This window comes from Trachemys scripta, chromosome 8 (assembly GCF_013100865.1).
Source record: "Trachemys scripta elegans isolate TJP31775 chromosome 8, CAS_Tse_1.0, whole genome shotgun sequence".
NCBI lineage: Eukaryota > Metazoa > Chordata > Testudines > Emydidae > Trachemys > Trachemys scripta.
In genome coordinates this window covers 6,295,172-6,310,861 of record NC_048305.1, presented here as the reverse complement: position 1 = coordinate 6,310,861, position 15,690 = coordinate 6,295,172, and the positions used below count along the sequence as shown (strand labels likewise).

The 15,690-nt window shown below is 51.9% G+C and overlaps 1 protein-coding gene across 6 annotated transcripts in view; it reads left to right on the top strand.

The window, feature by feature from the left end:
• Positions 1 to 4,779: 4,779 nt before the first annotated feature.
• Positions 4,780 to 15,690, top strand: part of SYNPO (synaptopodin) — a 58,413-nt gene continuing 47,502 nt past the window's right edge. Inside the window, exons 1-2 of one of the 6 annotated variants that reach the window (XM_034778361.1) lie at positions 12,168 to 12,310; positions 13,356 to 13,461. The gene's annotated coding sequence lies outside the window, so the exon portion shown is untranslated. Of the gene's footprint in view, positions 4,904 to 12,167; positions 12,311 to 13,309; positions 13,620 to 13,782; positions 14,477 to 15,690 lie in introns of those variants that run through there. The other 5 variants (XM_034778357.1, XM_034778358.1, XM_034778359.1 and 2 more) reach the window with 5 other exon arrangements.

The window sequence follows — 15,690 nt, the reverse complement described above, 5'->3', positions numbered from 1 at the left end:
TGGAAAATTCTGCCTTTTCGTCACAAAACCAAGCACTCCAAACTCAAAAGTTTTTGCCTGAAAACTGCCAAAGCCCAGTAAATGTTCAGCTGAGAACTGCTGAAAACAAACAAAAAATATTTGCCTAAAAACTGGAAAACGTTTCTCTGAATACAGCCCAAACCCCAAATGTTCGGTTTTGTGGTTTATGGTTTTCTGACGGAAAATCAAACATTTTCAAGGAAAGCAGACGCTTCCCAGGGCAATATTTGTTTTGACAAAAACCCAATTTTCCAATTAAAAAAAAAAAAAGTTGAGATGGAAAATTTGTGACCGGGCCTACTCATTGGTTAATTTCACACCAAAGAAACGCTTGGCAAAGAAAGGCATGAAGTAGCCATGTAGGGTGGGGGCTGGGACCTTAATCCAGCTGCGTTGTGGGAATCCTAAGAGTTCAGGGCTAGGATACCACTGGCAGGAAGCTGCTTGAAGAATGACAGATGTCTCCCCATTGTGGCGGACACATGCAGCTCCACCTGGAATCGCTCTATGGACCGTGGTTTGAGAACCACTGGGATTGGGGGTTATGGGAGGAGACTGCAGAGGAAAGAGACCTGCTGGATGAGAATGAAGATCTGGGGTGCTCAAGTGACCCTATTTCATAATCCAAAACCAGAGCATTTTTGTGGCAATGGTTCTTAGGGTCACAGAATACCAGAATGCTCTGTAGTCTTGCTGTCCCACCTGGGTCAGGAAAGTGCCACTTGGAACAGCAAAGTGGTGCCTGAGTTCAGACTCTTCCCCCTGCACTCCGGTGTCCTCAATTCCCTCCTCTGTATGGCTCTGGTAGCAGCCAGGTGCCCTCCCCCCTTCAGCCCTGATTCTTGACCCCTGCAGGGGTTTTACACTGAGGAGGCTGGGTCATTGCCCCCTTGGGCTCACATTGCAACGTTGTTGCCCGGCCAAACTTTGGCCTTGAACAATGGGTGTTGTTACACACATTTGGTAGCTATTCATAAACACACAAACACCCAAGCGCTTTGACTGATGAAATGAAATGGTTCTTAGCTTGGTGGCCTCTCAGATGGAAACACCAGGATGGTCCCAATTAAACCAGAGCATCTGGTCTCTTTAAGGAATACAACCCAATGGAAAACGTTAGAGGCTGCTGAAGAAATCACAAGAGACAAAGGTGACGCAGACAGCTTCCAAAACCATGATCTGTCTGTGTGATTTTGTGTATCTCCTGTTGTGTGGGGGAGTGTCCCTTCAGGGCGCACCACCTGAGGAGTTATAATAGGGTTAGATGGCAAACAGAGCGGTTGTCCTCCTATAGGATCCGAAGAAGTGGGCTGTAGTCCACAAAAGCTTATGCTCTAATAAATTTGTTAGTCTCTAAGGTGCCACAAGTACTCCTGTTCTTTTTGCCAGAGATGTTCTGCACACTGCATATATTCTCTAAGCCCCCCTCACAAGTCTGCTGTACCTTAGTCAAGGGAGAAAATGAGAATGGGGTGTGGGAGGAGGGAAAACAAGAGAGTCCCTTCCCCCCCCACCATACCCATAAAGCTTCCCTTGTTTAATTTCTGCCACTGGGGGTCCGCTCAGCAAACCAGGCCTCGGGGCTCGCAATGCTGTAATGTTTAACTTACCAAAATCTGCAATCAATTTTCCTGGCTGCCCCCAATCAAGTGGCCCCTTGCTAGAGCCCTGCAGGTTTATGAACTCTGAAGAGCTATAAAGGCTTTTTACTGGCTGCTTTTCTTTATTTCAAATTGGAGTGTGACGGGCTCATGGCTGGACAAAGTACCAATTAACCACGCAGCCTGCCCAGCGTGCGCGGCTTGTGGCCGTTGCTTGCCCTGCTGATGTTTTGGGGTTTGGAAGTTTGCTGCAGTCCTGGAGCAGGGACGACAAGCTCTTTCCCCTGAGTCCAGTCGCAGAGCTCATCAGGACGTTCTCATTTCAATGCCTTTCCCCCGGCCCTGGCCACAGGTACGAATGCTGGGGGAGAGACGCCCTGTTTCGGACTCTGGCGCAGAGGGGAGCCCTGCTGTGCTGCCTGTGGAAACTGGATCGGTTTCATGCCCCTTTGGCTAGGTGTTGGTTTGGCAGCCAGGGGGACGGGATGGAAGCCTTGAGCTGACATTGGCATGGTCATATCCAGGTTTGTCTATCCAAGGGCCACGCTGGCCATTTGCCAGAAGCCCGGGGCGTGCACCTCGTTTGTATGGACTGGGGCAGATTGCAGCCATCCGTGTTTTTCTGCCAGATCCCAGCAGGCACTGGTTCATGGAGCATGGCGTTCCGGCACCACCAGTCTGCACTGCCTGCACCTGCTGCTTGGAGTGAGACGGGGCGTTTCCTGTTGGAACCTCTGGCCTCTGCCCTGGGCACTCCTCTGGGCTGAAGGGGAAGGTTCCCGGGTGTTGCCTTGCATGATTCTATAGGTCACATTTGAACCCTAAGTTGCACGTCAGCCCCCACTGTGTTAGTGCACCACAGAGAGGCAAACAACCAAATCAGGCAGTGTGTGTTTCCCATTGCCCTGGGCTGTGCTATCTCTCTGCTCCTTGCCTGCTGATTAGCAAGCTATTTGTGTGCAAACAGCCTATTGCTCCGAACTGCTCACTCTTCCCTTCCCGCGACTAGGCCAGAATGACTCAGCACCAGAGAAGCACTTTGACACGGGGAGCTCTGGCTTCGGAGGGCATGTCTACACTGCACGCTAAGCCGAAGTCTGGGGGACCTGAGCTTGTATTTCCAAGCCCATGCTTGAGTGTCCACACTGCATTCTAAACCTGGGCTCTCAATGGCGGGACCCAGGTCTCACATGCTGCACTGTCATAGAATCATAGACTTTAAAGTCCGAAGGGACCATTATGATCATCTAGACCAGGGGTAGGCAACCTATGGCACGCATGCTGAAGGTGGCACGTGAGCTGATTTTCAGTGGCACTCACACTGCCCAGGTCCTGGCCACCAGTCCGGGGGGCTCTGCATGTTAATTTAATTTTAAAGGAAGCTTCTTAAACATTTTAAAAACCTTATTTACTTTACATACAACAATAGTTTAGTTATATTATAGACTTATAGAAAGAGACCTTCTTTAAAACGTTAAAATGTATTACTGGCACGCGAAACCTTAAATGAGAGTGAATAAATGAAGACTCGGCACAGCGCTTCTGAAAGGTTGCCGACCCCTGATCTAGTCTGACCTCCTGCACAATGCAGGCTACAGAATCTCACCCACCCACTCCTATATCAAACCTGTGTCTGAACCATTGAAATCCTCAAATCATGGTTTAATGACTTCAGGGTGCGCAGACCTTCTGAGTCAGGTCTGCGGCTTGAGCTGCAGCCACGCTGCAAAATGCCAGGGCTTGGACCCAAGTCTCGTGGGACTCGGGCTCTGATTCTCTCTCTACCAGGGCCCTAAGTCCCATGTCCTGAGTGCTTGCTGACTTAAGTCGGCCTGATTTGTGTGTGGACAGAAGAGGGGCCAGGGCTCAAACCTGAGTCACAGCCTGGGTTTAGGGTGTAGTGTAGACATCCCTGATACTGCAGAATGAATGAACTCCTCCCAGCCCCCTTTGACACCTCCAGTGGTTTATGTAGAAACAGATGATTATTTATTTATTATTGGCTGTATCATGGTAGCACCTAGAGGCTCCAAATGAGGCCACTGTATGAATACAAAGCAAGAGATGTCCCCTGCCTCAAATAGCTCACCGCTGCAATTGACCGCAGACACAGAGGGAGAGAAAGTATTATCCCATTGTACCAAAGGGGACTGAGGTGCAAAGAGATGAAGTGACTTGCCCAAGGTCACACTTGAAGTCTTAGGCAGAGCAGGGACTCCTGCGTCCCAGGCCCCTGTTTCAGCCACAAAACCAGCCTTCTCTATGACGAGCTCCTAAAGGACAGCCCTAGTGAAGAAGAGGCAGGTGCAGGCAAATTCCCCTACAGCCTGCTGAGCAAGAGAGGGCAGCGTGGAAGGTTTTGACACTTGGTCCATGGCTCCAGACCTGTCTCTACATTGCTTTAGGCCAGCGGCAGATATGTCATCCACCCTTCTGCCTCCTCCCCTCCCTACTGGACCAGTTGAGTGACTAGAGCTGTCGAAAGCTGCAAGTCATTTGACACGGCCTCTGGAGAGTCCAACAGGGCTTTTGAGACACAATGGGGGTAACAGGGAAACTTCCTTTCCTTTGGCACCAACACTGCATAGTCCCCCGGGTCCCACCACAGCTCCATTACCACCACCTGTCACGCTTTGCCTGCAGTCTTTGGGTTTGGCTCACTCTACAAGTGCCCCAATGGGACAACCAAACTCCAACCTCTCCCTGTAATTCAGCGGTCACAGTCTGTGACAGGGGCCCTTTTGCTTTGGAATTCTCCAGATCTCTTACTCTTCGGGGGGTGACGTCGCTGCTAAAAGTAATCAATCATTTGGCTCAGCGGGGAACAGCCCCAGAGAGCTCGGAAGAACTGTGTCCAGGTGAAAGAGAAACCTTGACGGCTTTGGAAGTTGCCCGTTTTTCCTTTTCTGTTTAGATTTTGCCAGGCTCCAGATCCCTGATGGAATGCTTTCCCGGAGAGCTGGATACGGGCTGCATTTCTATTCCAGTGTAAGCGCTTTCATATAGGTGGCTAATGCCTTCAGTATGTCCGAAATATACCATATGCTGGAAACAAAAGGGGCTCTGTGCTATTAAAGTTTCCTTTCCCCCCTCCCTCCCTCTCTCCCCCCCTCCCCTCTCCCCCCTTTTCACCCTGCCCTCCTCCTTTCCTGCTCAGGCTGCCGAGGGAGACAGAGGAGACCCAGTTGCTCTGTGAGATGCAGGCTGAAGTGGCCGGGGAAGGAAGATTCTCAGCCTGGCAGTGCCCACCCTGCCTTGGGGACATCGCTCTCCAGAAGCAGGTAAGTGAGTAGGGTAGGGGTTGGGGAGATGGCGAATAGACAAGGTTGGGGGTTGGCTCCAGATGAGCAGACAGCGGGTGAGGAAACCACATGGCGATCAGATGTTTGGTGTTTTCCTGCTGAAGAAGGAAAGTAGGACAGGGAGAAAGAGCGGAAGAAAGCCGGGCAGAGGGAAAGGGAAAGAGAAAGCACAGTGCGATATCAGAGTAATAATGATACTGCGGGAACTTCTTCTTCCATCTATAGACTAGCTCCCAGCTGGAGTTACTCCATGGAGTGCAGGTTGCAAACTGAGGCAAGGCATTCCCTCCTACCCCTCAAAATGCAACTGCCCGTTCCTCCCTGACACAGCAGCTGGCTGTGAGTTGTAAATGCTGTCCGTGGAGCAGGACTGTCCTAGCTGGGCTGAGGGATGCTGGTAGCCATTCATGTGCTCAAGGGCTTAGCTCTAAGGATGTGTAACTGCAAGGCATTTCCTCCTACCTATTGCAGGGAAGGATGTGTGAGCCCCCTCCTGCCCCGAACAATATCCCTTTCATTACCCAGGGGCTGGGCAATAAGGGAGAGCAATATCAGATGGTCTAGAAGGAGCCAATCAGTGTAGCTCTGGGCAGAAGGACTCTGGATTCCGCTGTCTGAGGCCACCAGAGAAATAAAACTGACCCTGTGTGCAGGCTGGAGAGGGTGAGCTGATCCCCTTCTCCCTACCAGCTCCCCTTTCTTTTTCCTGTGGGGTACATGGTCAATTCTGTGACTAGGCAGAAGGGGAGCCGGTAGAGAGGCCAAGCTGTCCTGCTGGGCACACTTATTGGTCTTTGTCCCTGTAAAAAATGCTCCCAGCTGCCAGTCGCTCCAGATACGGACGCCCTCCCACCCAAGGAGGGAAGGGGTGAAGTAAATGCGGCCGATGGATTATCTGTGGCTCCTCTCCCCCTCCGCCAGATCCTGGATGTGTGAAAGGGTCGATATCTATCCCAACCGCGAAAGGCCCTTGCTCCCATTTCAGAATCCCATAGAATATGTGAGCTGTCCCTGTGTGCAACCAGGCTGCCAGGAGGCGTCATGTCTCTCTGGAGTGGTGGGGGGACGAAGGTAGAAGGCGAGGGAAGGAGGAACGGGAATGAGATGAAATGAGAGGATGAGAAATGCCATGTGGTAGAATTGCTACTGCAACACGATCGGAGAGTCCTGTCCTCCTGTCACATCACTGGCCTATCACAGGCTGCCTTCAAGGGGAGATGGCGCCGCTCCTTGCTGATGCCACAGGAGAGATGGGCAAAGACCATTGGGCTACCCAGTCCCTCCCCCCTTGCCAGTGCAGGGCTCTTCCCCGCACAATGTTCGCCACTGCTTGGTCCAGTCTCGGGTTAAACGGCTGAAGCCGTGGGGCTCCCATCACTTCCCGGGGAGCAGAAATCCTCCTTTCTTCCTTCTCCAAATCCTGAGCGGCTTCCGCAAACACAGCACCCCTTGGCGTCAGTGGGATTGGCAGGTGCTCAGCGCACTTTCAGGATCGGGTCCAATGGGAGAGTTACCTGAGTAAGAGCTTCAGGGCTTGGCCCTATTAAAATAACCAGCTGGTTCTGTGTTGTAGGGACGGAGCATAGGATACAGAGGTAGGGCTGCCCCACTCCTCCTCCAAAAACACTTCCAAATGCAAGTGATGGAAGTGAACAGGTGGGGGATTGCATCTGCAGGTGTCACCCACATGCCCCCCCCCCCCCCCGTTGGCATTCAGCTCAGGATACCGCTTCCCTGCTACGTCCATCCAGTGCACCTTCGGCAAGAAGCTGCGGAGGGGGAAATCTCAGATGGCCAGCAGAGGGCGCTGTATTGGGGCCCAACAGAGGAGCTGGTAAAGGTGTGGAAAGCTCATCTAAAAAGCCAAGACAGGAGGAAGGATCAGGGAGTGGGGGAGATGGAGAAGAAATAGGGATGCAGTGAAAGCAAGACTTAGACTGGGGGTGGGCAAGTGGGATGCAGAGTCTGATGAGGCTCCCTGGAGCTGGTGCAGGGGAGAAAGGCACCTCCGTAGGTGCAGATAAGCACAAAGAAAGTTTTGAGGCTCAGCCCTTGCTAATGCCGTTCTGGGACCACAGAACATCAATTGGAGCTGGAGTACATAAGGGGTGTCATTCACAGAGCTGGTCCGCCAACAGAGTGTCCTGCACGGAAGGGGTTAAAGAGAGCAGGAAAGGAGGATGATAAAGAAAACAGAAAATCCAGGAGTGAACCGACAGCCTGGGGGCTGTTTGGACTGGCTTGAATATGCCCTCAGTGTGTTTCTTTCTACCGCACAGGCATTTTGCGAGAACTAGATCCAGACTGACACACACACACAAATATTCACACACCCCTTGCTACCGAGCTTTCAGATTCCAGACCCGACTGGACAGACAGTAAAACTGCCTTCTGCAGAGTTCTCTCCCTGTTACAAACATGTCCAGGCGTTTCTGGAACTTCCCTTTGAAGGTGAAAATATTTCATACCAGTCATTACCACCACAGCCCCCGCATCTGTCACCGAACGCAATGAATTGATTTGAAATCCCTCGCATTGGCTTTGAAATGCAATAGTATTAGATTAGATCTTGCTTTCAAAGCAGACCTGTCTCACAGGGAGACTGTACTACCGTTAGTTGCACAGTCCAGCTGCCACGGTGGGTGTGCTCGGATTGTCATGCTACCCCTCTGGCAGTGGAAATGTCTCACGGTTGCTCAGGATATGACTGTGCTGGGGAGAGCAGTGGGAAACCACCAGAGTCACTTATTACAATGACCAGGCCAGATAGCATCATCGCGTCTGTATTGCTCACAAAATGGGATATGTTCAAACTAGCTTCCCCGTTTCAAGGCTAGCGGAATGAAGCTGCCCAGAACAGTTAGTGCCTGAGATGGAACTGGGATGAAATGAAGCTTGACTGATTTCCTATACTGGAAAAAATGTAATTTCCATTTCTCGAGATACGGTGGGACCATGCTGTAGTATCATCAGAGGGTTCACAGAGCAACCTCGCTATGGGCCAGATTCGGAGCTCAGGGACACGCTACAAATTCAGAGTAACTCCCTGTCTTCTCACTGTGGAGCCAAGCCTGTCTGTGCACCTATCTAATCTCACCTCTGTAGTATCCCTTAGGCCCCAGGGAAGTCAATGGGCCAAATGCTGAGGTTTTTACTCACTCATTGTTTCCCAGCACAGTTCAACCCTTGAGGGGGCCAGTTGGGGATTTAGTTGGGGATTGGTCCTGCTTGGAGCAGGGGGTTGGACTAGATGACCTCCTGAGGTCCCTTCCAACCCTGTTATTCTATGATTCTATGAAACTCCCAGCAATTTCAAGAGGAGCTGCCAGAGCTCTGCTCCTGCCCCTCTGGGTTTGGGTCATTGACTTCAAAGGAAGTTTGCTTGAGTAAGGACTGAGTAAGTGACATCAATGAGCGATGAAGGGACTCAGAATCTTGCAGCAGCAGCAGTAGGCCCTGGTTGATGGGTGACCCTTGCTTGTCCAGGAAAGGGAGTGCTGGCCTCAAGGAGCAAGATACCCATGAAGCATCTCTCAAGGTGCCGTGGAAACACCTGGCTCTCGGTAATGGTGTGGCAGGATCGGAAGGTGGGTGTGCTCTCAGGGACCTGACAGCTGGTTATCTGCTGCACCAGGAGTGCAATTGTTCTGCGAGCATGTGCAGGTGCTTTGGAGACACCTGCTCCAGGGGCTCTTGTTTCGACTTCCCTTGGAACATGGCCCTGAGTGCTTCCATCCAGCCATGCAGGGTCAAAGTACCTGGCATGGATGAGGAAAACCAGTTGTCTTGCTAGAGCATTACTGGGCCCCAATCTTGTCACAGGATAGAGGTCCAGGATAGGGAGAGGGCAAAGTGATGCCGCAGCGAGGCGGTAAGAAGCCAGTGTGATGCAGGCTGCCCTCTAGGGAGGCTCAGGGTAGGAAGGGAAGGGAAGGCCAGGAGGTCCCTAACAAAGACAGCAACCTGTACCAGCTTCCATTGGAAGGCCAGGTTCTAGTTACACATTTAAAGTGAGGCATAACGTTGTCCTCATGCAATTTTTTCTTGGTAAGATTCTAGGGCAATAGGCTAAACAGAGGCATTGGGCCTCCGAAGATCTAGATTCAACTCCTGTCTCCGCTGCTAAATGGGGATAGGAATCCTTTCTCCCTCCTTGTCTATTTAGAGTGTGAGTTCTTCCGGGAAGGGACTGTCCCTTACCATGTGTCGGTACTGTGCCTAGCACGATGGGGCTCTGATCTCAGTTGGGGTCACCAGGAGCTGCTATAGTGCAAATAATACTGATCAAATAGAAAAAACTCTAGCTGTTTTTGAAGCTTACCATTTGATTTCAAGAGAGACAGGGTGGGGGAGGTAATATTGAGACAGTTTTCTACAGCGATTGGGTGGTGGGATTGTGACCTCATAAGGAACTGTCAATTACAGTGGGGTGAACAATGGATTTTTCGGTTTGTTGGCCATTTCAAAAAGTCTGGGGGGGGGGGAGGGGAACAATTTCAGGTTGGATCAAAAGTGAAAATTTTTGGCAAATTGAAAAGTCAGAAAAAAACTTTCTGGTCAAACAAAACGTTTTTTTGAACTCAAAAAGCAATGTTTCATTTTGGCAATTTTTAATGGTTTTGAATATTAAAATAAAATTAATGGAAATTTCAACATGAAAAGTTGTTTTGAACCAAAAAAAAAATTAGAATGTTTCATTTCCAAAATATCAGCAAAACATTTTGATTTTTTTCAGAAGTTTTTTTTCCCCCTAAATGAACAATTCGACAAAATCAACATGAATTGATGTGACATTTCAGTGTCTGCATTTTGTGCCAAAAAATGTTTCAGGCGAAAAATGTTGCTCAGCTCTGTTGCCAATCATCGCTTACTTACTTTGCATACTGCAGTCTTGTTTAAGTCGGCTTTTCAAGTTATCTTGGTGTTTTGCATCGTTTACAGGTCATATTTCATATCGACCATGTTGAAGCTGTGAAATAGAGCACAGTGGTTATAATATGGCCAAAAGAGGGACTGATTTCCAGCTGCAGTGCGGATTTTAACGACAGAGCAGAACCTTGCCAATTTGCACTGCTGATTGGGAAACCCATTGCAAGTTGCTGAATATTGCCCGTTTTATTGGGAACATACGTTAAAAAAACAAAGTGGGATACCGCCTCACAAAACACACTTTGCTCCTTTATTTGACACGTGGTTTGGCTTTCGTTATTTATGATTCTTCCTCAGATGCTAGCATACATTCAGCTGTATATTTTATAAATGTCCTGAAGTCTTAGGAACGTCAGACCTCCGTACAGCATCTGCTAAATCTTTGCCGAGAAGGTTGAGTGTGTGGGTGAGCAAAGGGAGGGAGGAGGATCGGCAGTATATGGCATTTGCAAATGTCTGTACATACACAGCCTTGCAAAATCCTTCTCACTCAGGCTGAGTAAATTTTTTTTTTTTGGACAAGGTGTGTAAAATATGAGGTTTTCTTTCCCGTAAATCATCCGGCTAAGGGCAGGTGCCTGGGCTGATAAATTTTGCAAGGCTGTATGTTGCAAAACTCCCATTTCTCCCTCTGTATCAGATATATGTTGAGTCACAAAGTTCAGATCCTGAACAGAGTCCAAACTTCCGCATATTTCATTGGTGCCCAGATCCGGCCTTCTGCTTTGGCTCAAAATAGAGGTCGGTTCAAGTCACAGGATTTGGCTTCAGAGCTGAACTTCCCCAGCGTTTGGGAGTGGGGAGCAAACCGGTACCCTGATTTGAGCCCATCTCAGTCATAAACACACACAATGTACCTATTATTGTTTTTATAACAGTAGGACGTGAGTTCTAGTCCCAGCTCTGCCACTGATCTGCTGCGGGATCCAGGGCAAGTCACTTAGCTTCTTTGTGCCTTTGTTTCCGCTCTGCCCCTTTGTCTGTCTTGTTTCCTTAGACTGGAAGCTCTCCAGGGCAGGGACTCTCTCGCTATGTGTCTGTACGGTGCCAACACAAGCTGGGTTGGGCTTTAGGAGTGAAATTCCCTCCTGGGCAGAAGACCAGCACACGGTGATGCGTGATTTAAACTCCACTTTAGTTCTGAGAGGCTAAGCGACAGCACTCAGGGCGCAGCTCCACAAAAATAAAACCCCCATGGCTGGCCCGGGTCAGCTGACTGGGGCTCCGGGGCTGAAAAATCGTTGTGTAGACGTTCGGGCTTGGGCTGGAGCCGGGGTCTGGGACCCTGCGAGGGTGGTGGGTTTGGGATGGTATTTAGTCAGAGTGGCCCATACGCATGTGAGGGCCCTCTGGGGCTCATGGGAGGAAGGATCCTTTTGTCACAAAATACAAACTAGCTGCCCTCTTCGCACCGCGGGGCAGAGCTGCACAAAGTGCCCAGGGACAACACGAGGGCAGCCCTCGCACCAGGAGGGGAACCTGTGCATGGGGCACCCCCCACCCTCCCAGTGTCACTCCTACCTCCCGCCCCCATCAGCCTTTTCTCAATCACCTCTAGGCCAAGTGCTCGGGTCAGCAGAGGGAGCTACCATGGGTCAGCCAGTGCCAGGAAGCCACTGGCTTCGTGCCCCTAGCTGAGCGCCCAAGAGACTCATGACCCCACAACTATCAGGGGCCAGCAGCGGGAATAGCCCCTGGGCTGCGGGGAGTAGCTGCAATCAGGCTCCAAGAGGCCTTGGCGCTTTGTTGAGGATCCTCTTTCTCCTTTCACTCAACTAACTGCATCCCACGGAGTCCTGAGGCGGGGGAGGATCACGGCAAGGTGGGCATGGGGTGGAGCCCACAGGCCTGGAAGCTCCTGCAGTGAAGCAGTGGGTGAAGGGGTTTAAACGGATACCCCTCCCACCCCCCACTATTCTCCCCTCCGCCTCAATTTTTGCAGCGTCTCCTCAGCTCCGTTCCGGCGCAAAGGTAATTGAAAAGACGGCAGCGCGGTGCCAACGAGACACCCGCCAAACAGCCCCACTCCAGCCACTTGCTCTTCTCCTGATCCCCACCCCCAAACCCCATGCTTCCACGTCTCAGCTGATGCAAGGCAGGGACAGGGGTTTTCCCAGGTGTTGGTGGTTTGCCCAGTGAGCACCGGCGCCCCCACTCCCTCAGGAAGGGGGAGGTCGCGGGGTCCCTGACTGCGAGGCGCGCACTGAGGACAGGCGCTCTGGAATATTGTTTTTTCCATCCTGGTTTCCTCCAAGGTAGTAAATCAGCCACGGGAGACTCTTGTTGTTTTTCATATTGCATCAAACACTGCAGAGGGCAGAGCGTTGACATCAGGATTTCGGGCAGGCTTCCAAGGCCAGCCTGGCCCTGCCCCTTCACTGGGGCTACAGCAAGCCAGGGAGAAAGAATAAAATCGCCACAGGCCAGGCAGGTCCCGCAGCCTCTGCCTGAGGGCAGGTAAGAATCCCGCTGTCCCATGCTGGAACGGAGTATCCTAGAGACACCCTTTCCACATCCCACACTGCCAGGGGCTTTCCTAGAGATGCCCCCAGGCATGTCCCAGACACCATCCCCCTGTCCCATGCCGGCAAGGGCTTTCCTACAGACACCCCCGTCCCCTGCTGGGACAGGGCTGTCCCAGAGACGACGTCCTACAGGGAGGGAACTGGCCAGTCTCCCACTAGGGAGGGAGCTGTCTCAGTATCCCCTGACTGGGAATGTCTTGTCTCCCCTGCTGAGGGCCTTTGGCTAGTCCTCTCGGCCCCATGCTCTCAGTGGATCACAGCCGGCCCATTCTCATTGTGGGCTAGGAGGCATTAGGGGGACAAGGAGAACGCCAAGGACAGGGCAGGTTTATCCCGAAGAGGAAGGTTTGGCCGGCTGTCCAGCACCGCAGGCAGCATTTCAACCCGTCTTGGCCGGGTCCCCGGGAACACAGGGAGAGGTGGGCATCTGATCTGAGCTCGCAACAGATGGAGGGCGCCTGGGCACAGGGCTGCACTGTCAGCGCTGGCTCCGCCCCAAGCACTCAGTTACAGCTATACCCGGAATGGCATCTGGGGAGATCAGCTGGTCCGCTTAAAGGAACCCTGTCCCCATTTCTGGGCCAGCATTGCCCCCTTCTAGCTCCTAGTGAGGTAATGCACTTTCCTTTGGTCTAGCCAGCTGTTCAGCTCCGGGGTTGCCTTTGCCTTCCCAGAAGGTTCTTGCTCATTTTCTAGCTGGCCTGTGAGGACTGTGGCCAGAGGAAATCAACGACTTGGCCAAAGGCACAGAATGCGCCAGTGACCCAGCTGGAATTAGAATCCAAGACCCTCTGGTTGCCAGGACCTTTTGTTTGAGCCATTGCCTCCCCCATGGTTCGTTGGTGTATCCGACCTGGGACTCGCCCCAGGGAGGTGTGGGGAGGAGAGGAAGCAACCTGGCCACTTTGCCCTTCTCTCCTTTTGCTGACAGCCTTTCGTGGAACCCAGTAACAAAGTCTCCTGTTCGCATCAAGCAGGCCCCGCAGCCCTTGCGCCGGGAGTCCTACCGGGACGCCCCCTCTCATTGACGGCTCCCGCTTGGCATGTCAGTTCCATTGTGGAGCGGCCGGTCTTCACCCCAATGTAAGTGGGTGTGGGAGGGAGCAATTCCCTCGCCCTGAACTCCAGCCTGGACTGGCCTCCGAGCTTCCCACAGCTTGGGATTTCTGAGCGAGAGAGGTGCTCCGACCGGACTATTCGAGTTCCACAGCGCGGGGCACGCTGCTGGCGCAGACGGATGGGTGAGGATTCCCGCATTGATAGCTGCTGGGCTATTTTAGAAAGGGAGGGTCTGACCTTGTGATTTGAGCTGGGGACTTGGAGCCTGGACTCCTGGGTCCCTTCCACTGGCTTGCAGCATGACCTTGGGCGAGTAATTTAATACCGCTTTGTTCTCGTACAGCACCTTCCCTGTGAGGATCTCAGCGTGGTATCCTAGCGGGACTGAATCAGGTTGCACAAGGCCCTGCTGAGGATGACAGGGCGGTATCATTCTCCTTGTTTTACAGGTGCAGAAAATGAGGCCCAGAAAGGTTACTTAATAGGAAGGGAGAGCGTGGACCCAGATGCCAGTCTCTTGGCTCCGGGGTCTAGGCCTTACCCTTCTGTTTTCTCTCTGCACTTCATCTGACACATTTGCAATTCAAAGGACAATAGTCCCAACTTCCCTGCGACCTAGTAATGCTTCTCGTTTGCAAAGAGGTTGGAGATCCTTGGATGAAAGGTGCTAAATCCAATAGGCTCCAGCAGATGGACGGTGCATCCCTGTAGCTGGTTTATGGGACCCAGCTTGCGGAGGGCCACAAGGGGGGGGAAGATGCGCCCCTTAGCTGCTAGACATAATGGCGGGCTCTTTTCAATATAGGCACTGGACCCTGTCTTGACCTTAATCTCACCCCCAGTGTGAGAGCCAGACCCCTCACGGCCTTGTTCATCACCAGCCAACCATTCCAGTCTCCCCAAAATCAACCTGTCCTGGTGCAGCTGCTGTTTGGAACTTGGGGAGCAAAGGAAGTCAAGGCAGCATGGCTCCACTTTGCAACCAGGAGAGGGAGGAGGGACACAGGAGGTATTATGGAGGCACAGAGTTAATGCAGAGGTGGGTGCCCTGAGTTCTGAGGGCTCTTGGGGGATCTGCCAGCCCTACAAGCTGGCAGCCAAACTCAGCTGCTCCCGATGGAGCAAGGGGTAGGCAATTCTGGCAGTGCCAACACACGTCCGCCAATTCCTGTGCCCTCTGCAGGAGGGACTTGCTGTGGGGGCTATCCAGCCCTGAACACTTCATGCCATTTCTGTCATCTACTGGCCGTTCCAGGGGTGTCACAAGGGCAAGTCTGATGACACTCGCCAAGCGCTTTGCAAATGTGCCCCTTAGCACCTGGGTACATCATGGGCACTTTTAGGAGCAATGTATGGACCCCTCGACGCCTTGTTCATCACCAGCCAGCCACTCCAGCCTCCCCCAAAACATCCTGACTCATGAACATGGCCCACGCCAGCCTCCCTCCTGGAAGGTTGGAGGGCCCCGTGAGGCTGGGGGTGGCTTGGGCACGTTGAGCTGTGCTGGCAACAGATGGGGCTGTCATACGGGAGGCTCTCGTCAGGCCCCTCTCGCAGGGATTGGCAGCACGAACGCCGCCAGCGCCTGCCAAAAATGTTTGTGTAGGAGGCAGAACGTTCACTTGAGTTTTCCCTTTTGCGGGGGTGGCCGGAGGGGGTGGGTGGGGGGCGGAGTTTGCTCAGGGTCAGATGCAGTGGAGTCGGAAGAGAAATAGACCATGGAGAGGAAGATTGTTTCCCTGCCCCCTTGGCACAAGTTTAAAACTTGAACTTTTCTTACCGAAGCCAAAGTCTGTTCTCCTAGGGCCCCGCTCCGGCCAAGTGCTGACTAGGTGTGGAGGGTGCTCGGTGCCTCTTCACCCCATCTCAAAAAAGATATATTGGAATTGAAAAAGGTTCAGAAAAGGGCAACAAAAATGATTAGGGGTATAGAACGGCTTCTGTATAAGGAGAGATTAATAAGTCTGGGACTTTTCAGCTTGGAAAAGAGGCGACTAAGGGGGGATATGACAGAGGTCTATAAAATCACAAATGGTATAGAGAAAGTAAATAAGGAAGTCTTATTACTCCTTCTCATAATACAAGAACAAGGGGCCACCAAATGAAATTAATAGGTAGCAGGTTTAAAACAAATAAAAGGAAGTACTACTTCACACAACACACTGTCAACCTGTGGAACTCTTTGCCAGAGGATGTTGTGAAGGCCAAGACTATAACAGGGTTCAAAAAAGAGCTAGGTAAGTTCATGGAGGA